We start from the raw sequence: 7,657 nt of genomic DNA, 5'->3' as shown, positions 1-7,657 counted from the left end.
GCGCCTTTCTCTTTCCATGACTTTATCAACTCAAAGTTTCTGTTAAGATTTTTACAGAAAATTCATTTTCTCACGGAACGCCCTTGTCTGATACAGAGTTTTAATCATTCGAATACAGCCTCTATCATTTATACTCATATGCACAAATCGCTTTTGAGATATTTTCAGAGTTTATTCTGAAGATTTTCAGAGTACAACACAAAATTTTGTAAAACTTTAGAAATTGGTTTCTATATACATCTATACACATTTCCAGTGTTGTACTGAATGGTCATTAAAAACATCGATGTTTGGCCGCGGAGTAAGATATTTGACCCGTCGATGAGAAACTAGACCGCTCACGTCAAAATTGTGGGCGGGTTCAGCTAAATCTTATTTGCATTCGTTGGTGTTCGACAGTGACGAAATTGACCAAGTTTAAACGCAGTGTGGTTTATAAGTTAATTTACTCATGGAAGCCAGCTCAAGATTCAAAGGTATAACAAAACATTTATTGACTAATATATGGGAAAATGAGTTTTGTCGACCCATCGATCGATTAAATAACGGCCTCAGACAAACAGTTTGGTTTTTTGGGTCCGACAATATACGTTCAAATGAAAGAATAATTTATATGATTTTAAAACAAGAGAGAGAGAGAGAGAGAAAGAGAGAGAGATGCATAACGCATATATTTAATAGTACGTTTATTATAAGTATCCGATTATTCTATAATTCAAGCAAAATTTTGATTTTTAAAAGCTAGACAATATTTTTTATGCAAATTACTTGGTTTGATTTTAAGATTGCATTAAAACTTTTAACACTACTTTCTAGAATGTCAGATTCCCTATGAAATTTTATGAGAAAGCATTAAAGATATTTTCGAAAAGTATTTAAAATTTTAATTAATAGATAACATTGAAAGGGCAAACTCCCCAGCCCATCCTTTCCAACGAGTCGCGGCGTCATTCATGAATTTATCTAAACAAAATGTGTTTAAAACGTTTCTGTCTTGTCATCTGAGAAAGTTTTTAAAAAAAAACTGGAAAAAAGGACTGTAATTCGATTAATAATTTTATATGTCACTGGATGGTATTTCTCAAATGCACGAATCAAGTTTCACCCCACTCCGCACCCCTTTACAAGCTGGTAGAGATGCAGCACTTCTCTTGTATAGCTGGCATAGGCAATTTTCTATCGCATTTTTTAGCAACTTATTGAGGCTTTTTTTTACCAACTTAGTATAGCTTTTCAAAAAAAAGGAATTAAAATAAACATGCACAAACATTTACTTTCTTTGAAGAACACATTTACGATCTTTTTTAAATACTACATATAATTAAAGATAAATACTGTTGCTTAAAGTTTCGACTTTGTTGCTAGAAGTTTCGCTCAATATGAGAGCCTATCTTTAATTAAGTATTGTAAGCCTTCGATATACCAAACCTATGGGAAGAAAGATCCCAGGCCTTTATGCCTGCTTTTCAATCCATTTCAGGCAGAGCGCTCGCTCCGTGATCGGAAGGTCGTGTGTTCGAATCACGACCGCTACCGACCTAAGCACAGGCACTTGTTTCGTATGAGGGCGACCCCTACTTATAAGTAGGGGTGCCCCGTATACGGAACAAGTGCCTGTGCTTAGGTGTTTGTTTATTGTTGTTTAATGTCCCTCTCGAGAATTTTTCACTCATATGGAGACGCCACCACTTGCCGGTGGAGAGCTGAAAATTTTGACCTATACTTGGCACTGAGGGCCATTGAGCAGTGAGGGATCTTTTTCGTGCCAGCACCTACTGAGACACGGGACCTCGGATTATACGGTCTCATCCGAAGGACCGGTCTCACATCCCACAGTGGGATTCGAACCTCCGATGTAAGGATCAACTCCTTACTCCGCGACTCTAGAGCAAACGCTCTGACCACTGCGCCACGCGGGCGACCCACTTTGAAGTGAAAGTTTCGGGTCTTTCGGATGAGACCTTAAAAAACCGAGGGCCCGTGTCACGGAAAGTTCAAACTTCTTTTCACAATTATTTTTTCACAACCAATTTTCCCCCAATACACCAAATTCCTTAACTTTACCTATGCTACAGCAAAAAGAGGGAGGGGGGGGGGGTTAGCCTTGGAATGATCATTTTCGAGGTTTGGGAAAAAAGTGGGAAGGGGCCCTGCTCCCCTGACTCTTCGTGCCAGATAAATAACTTGTTTTCAGACTTGTTCACACTGACTGATAATTTTGTTCCACAGTACTTATATTAAATTGTGTGATACACATACATCGCCGTAATGGGGTGAAATAATTTAGTGACAGGTAGTTGCTGAAAAGTGAACCTTTCGTCCGATACAGCTTTTTATTTATTTATTTATTTTTTTATTATTTTTTTTTTTTTTTGACAGAAATTCTTTTTTGGACCTTTCTGTCGCTTTCTCATTCCAGTCTTCTTTTAACGTCACTGGATCCTCGACAGATAAGAAATTACAAATCTGCATGGTATATATGTGGAATGATCTTAAGTAGAATATACGGGTAAAAAATAAATTTTACTAGGTGATATATGAGCCTTTTTTTATATGCATAATATTAACAGCAGGCAATGTCTACAATATAAACTTGTGCAGATGCAACACGCTGTGCGTGGAATTATAAAATCTGAAAATATATTGAAGCATCAACCGTGCACTTGTATAAATGACTGAATATACAAGACTTCAGAATATTAATTGATCTGGTCAGTCCTGACAAACGGCATCCAAAAGATTGGGAATTTATCCCCCCCTCCCCCCTTTACAAAAAATGTACGAGTTGCAAGGGGACCTATTGTGACGTCATCTTTGAGTTTATTGCGTAATTTATTTACATACATGCAGAAGTCAACTAGGCCGTTTCAGTAGCAAAATAAAATAAAGGCTAGGATTTAAGCATTTTCTTTTCTGCAATAATACTTTAAGTGATATCATTTATTAGCTGAACATTTTTATTTAGTATATTATTAAAATTGATCTCTTCCCTTCTTCCTGGCAGCATTTATCAAGTGTAAGGCTTATTTGTATAAAACAATATTGCAATTTGTCATTTCTATAAACATTTTTTTTTTTAGCTTTTATGCTATTTTCATGAAAAATATATTTGTATGAGCAATATAAATATAGTCAATCAATGATAAATTTATATTTTAACATTATTACACGAAATACACCATTATTATAACTCCTTGATAAGAAATCGCCCCTCGACTAACTCGGTATCCGCCACCGGAAATAGTCATGAAATGTCAAAAATAACATACTGCACATTCCTCGAGCAAATTCTTACCATTATTTTTGCTTGTCTTTTATCAATTTATTTTCAAATATATATGTTTTATTTTGCTCGAGGAGTGTGCACTACTTCAGTTTTGGGAATTTGTTGTAAAAATAGTGGAAAAAATAGCAATTTCCGGAAAGAACGGATGTTTAAATCATGTGAATGCCTCTAATCAACGTACTTGCGAAATTTTGTTATGCATATATGAAAACTACCAATCTTCTTCTACATATACATAGTAGGTATATTTTTGCAAAAGTGTATATCAAAATACGAAAAATTGTGGGCCTTCGAATAATACGTAACGTACTTAGTTCTTTTACGTTAAAATTGACTCAATTTCTTCCTGGACTTTCAGAATATATTTACTATATTTGTCACAATATAATGAAAGAATTCATAAGAAATAATTTGATAGATATTTCAGAACCAGCATAAAACATTTCACTGCAAAAAACAGCTCTGTTTGCAACCAGCATGGAAAAATAGGAATCTAAACTTAACAGTACTGTATATATTTCAAAAGGGAAAAATTGATCATTTTCTTCTAAAAAACCTTCCGCCACAAAATAAAGTTCCTGGCTTAATCCTATTTGAATGGAATTTAAACGCGGTTTTTTCTTTGGATATAGTTTAATTTACATTGTAGAATCCAGATTTAATGATAGAACTTATAAATGATGCAGAATTTTAGAAATAAAGGTCTAGAACAAAATCTGTTCAAAAGCTCAGGATCGAACCTCCTTAATAGAACTGACTAATAAAATTACTGGACTTATTTAAATCAGTAAAGTTTTGTAGTCTTTGACTAGATACTGATAGATATTAAAGGAAAACTATTTGTTATGTAAAGCCTTTTGATCTATAATGAAAACAAATCTAATATTGTCTTGTGATAATAAGCTTGAATATGTTTGCTTTTTCTAAAATGTAAATGGACAAAAAATTATATTGAATCGAACATTTCTGTAGTTGCATTCAAATTAATGGAACAGGTTGCATTTGCCTTTAGTTACTGATAAAGGTTTGAATTTAGAAGGTCGTCGCATTTATTTCAAAGTATACATATTTCATATTTGTTTACTAATATGCAATAAAAACATAATTTGGAATGAGATTCATTTGAATAGATCGAAGAAAATAAACGTAGCTCTTTTCTTTCTGTCTGTCCATATTTGCGTTACGTGCCAGAAGACACCTTATAATTACTCTAATAACTACATTGATAAATTGTCTTCGGACTTTAAGTTAAAAATCAATCTTAATGCCAACGCAGATAAAACAAAATGACGAAGATTACGTGTAATAGGGTTAGAACACTAAGTGAGACGGGTTACAAATACATTAATTACTTAAATTCCGTTCGGTCTGGCTGTCAACTTTGCTTGTTTACGCAGATTTGGCAGGGGTAGTGGAATGAATTCCAGCGCAATTGTTTACAAACACAACGGAATTGTTTTGTTAATTCTAATGTCAATTTAATTAACTAAAGTCTAAATTCATCGGTAAGGATATAAATTTCTCCTCCTAGAATTAGGCAGACTTAGATAAAAACTGTTTTCTCGTTTTGTGCGTAGATACTGCTTTGAACTTGGACTAGCGGACTGGTAACTAAAAGTGTTATCGAGTTTTTATTCATTTCTTTTATCGAGCCTAATCGCATGTATCAGTCTACATACGAAGTCCATTTATGTGAGATTACAGTCATTAAAGTTAATAATTCTTACCTATTTTAATGATTGAGTTTTAGTTTGGCTTCTGCACCTGATATGTTGGGAATTGTATACAAAGATTCTGGATCTTCCAATCTTATAAGTAACGCAATTAGCAGAACGCAAGGTGTTGAAGTCATAATATTTTGAAATACATTACATCTTTGAAAATCTTCTTCTCTACACATGGACATTAGCAGGAAAATAGCTGCAGATCTGTAGCTCGCTGGTCTGGAAAAAAAAAACTGAGACGGACGACCAGAGAGATACAGAACCACCCATTGAAAAAAGTGTATATCTAACACAAAAAGTGCACTGTTTCTCGATTTATTTCTCTGTATATTTACGCTGCCATCTCAAAGTATTACTAACCACGTGTTCCTAACATATTCTTGTACTACTTAAACAGCAAACATTCCACAAAACTGTTATTAATAGCCTTCCTGGACCTGAAATTGAGACCATCGAAAATTTCGCCTTTTATACTACCATTTTTGGTGGTAAGACAATTCGGTTCGACTTGTACATGCAGTTTTGTTGTGGAAGTGGTAAAAGAATATGAAAGGAACACAAGTTATATTTTGAAACATACGGAGAAATAAATAGAGAAACAGCGCACTTTTTTGCAACAAAAATGTACACTTTTTCGATAGGTTTTTTGTCTTCTTTCAGATCAGGCCATCTTTAAAAAATTGTTTGATTGCCCTCTCCCGATCGACTGGCTAAGAATGGCCCGACTCAAAACTTTTTTTTAACTACATGAAACAATTTTTTTATGCATTCCGGAAAATAGATTTTGAAAATTCAGCATTGATGTTGAAATTTCATGTGGAAAAAAAATCCAACCTACCTACCGACCCAATTTTTTCATCATGAGTCGGGAGAGGGCAAAGAAATATTATTTTAAAGCTGGCCTCAGCGAGGCGCTACAGATCTACAGCTAGCAGGAAAACTGTTCACATAATTATAATATACACTTTTCCGTCTATAAAAAAATTATAAAAGTTGTGGCCCGCAGGCCCATGGTTCAGGACTCAAAATGGAGCTAAGGTTGTCATATTGTGAAAATTCCTTATATCTTTTAAAATCTTTTCTGAATTCCTACATCTAGTGGACATACTGATTATTACATGTTTATGATTTTAATGAGTACATAACCTTTTACCAAAATGTACATGTCCTTTCAGTCCAGCGTTCAGGCCTCAGGTCAGGTGCTGTGTATTGTTTTTGAAAATTCTTGATTTGTTTGACATAAACTTTTATTTAAGGATTTGTAATTAAAAATTTACAAAAACTTCAGTGTCACGTAATTCATAAAACGCTCATATTTTTAATGTTTGGGGGAAGCCACTTTTCATTAAAGTGCCTTGACCCAGTTTTGGGGATTCTAACATACTGGAACTGTTGGCTGCCCACGTCCCTCATAACACTGAAAGCCAAGGAGTTTTTCTTGGTTTTCTGCCACAAATAGCAAGTCTCTTCAAGGGCAAAACCACAACACATGCATCAAAAAGAGGTTTTGTGAATTACCCTTATGTTATTTAAAATACATTCTTTTATCCTAACTTTATACATCTTATACACTGAATAAAACGTGCACATACATCCGAGTGTATTTCAAACCACCTAATGCTACAAGGTTGAGAAAATAAAGTACAAGTCATGAAAATAAATTTCGTCTAAAATATAAAGTTCAAATCAATACACTTAATAGATTTGATAGATTTAAATTGATTTAGCAAAAAATTAAGCATATAATAGGTTCATCTGAGTTCTCATTGACCTTTGAAACTTCTTTCAAATGAATATGCCAATTTAAAAACCCCATGAACTCAAGTGCTTGAATTACTCAAAATTGATTCAACGTGTGTATTTGGTAATAAAATCGGTACCGGTGTATGCAAGCAATTTGTAGAAAATCTTTTGTGAGTTTTCAATCTTTTCGGTGCAGCTAATACAATCTTACAATTGTTTTCTCCTTCGGGAAATCGTTAATGAGTGAAATAAAGAGCTTTGATTTGCTACTGAAATATTAGTCGCATGCAGGTGCATTAATTGATAATTAAAAAGATATGCAACATCCACATAAATCAGGATTTTTATCATCATTATCATTTAGACCGTGCATGTTTGCAGACCATTCTCTACATTTTGTTCATGCTGATTAGACGTATGTTTTACTGTGTCATTATGATAAAATGGTTCTCGTTTTACTCTCGTTTTTGTAACAGCTGACTGTCATCAAATTTTATTTTTACAATTAAAAAAAAAACATAACATATACTGATTTGGTGATTAAGATGCCTTTAGCAGAGGAAGTAGCCTTAGAAACATAATCGTTTTGTATTCAGTGAAAATAAATAAATGAAAAATAACGTTTACCGAGTATTGAAGTGAATTAGAGATGAAAAGCGTATGCATTGCATTGGAAAATTGCTTTCAAAACGTTCCGTAAAACATATTTACAGAACTCTCAACGACAATAAGAGTTTACCCACGGAACTCATTAAAAAAGAGTTAGAATGTTTTTTCTATTAATTCTAATGTCAACTGAATTGAAAAATTAGGAAATAATAACTGAAAGTAAATTATTTTGAAGGATTCCTTTTATAAGTTATGTAATCTTGAAATTCAAGTAAACACAATAAAAATGCAGACG

This window comes from Saccostrea echinata, unplaced genomic scaffold (genome assembly GCF_033153115.1).
Source record: "Saccostrea echinata isolate AGI-Se365-2 ecotype Australia unplaced genomic scaffold, CSIRO_AGI_Sech_v1 ptg000009l, whole genome shotgun sequence".
NCBI classification, from domain to species: domain Eukaryota; kingdom Metazoa; phylum Mollusca; class Bivalvia; order Ostreida; family Ostreidae; genus Saccostrea; species Saccostrea echinata.
The sequence above is the reverse complement of the archived record's forward strand: the minus strand, read 5'-3'. Positions refer to the sequence as shown.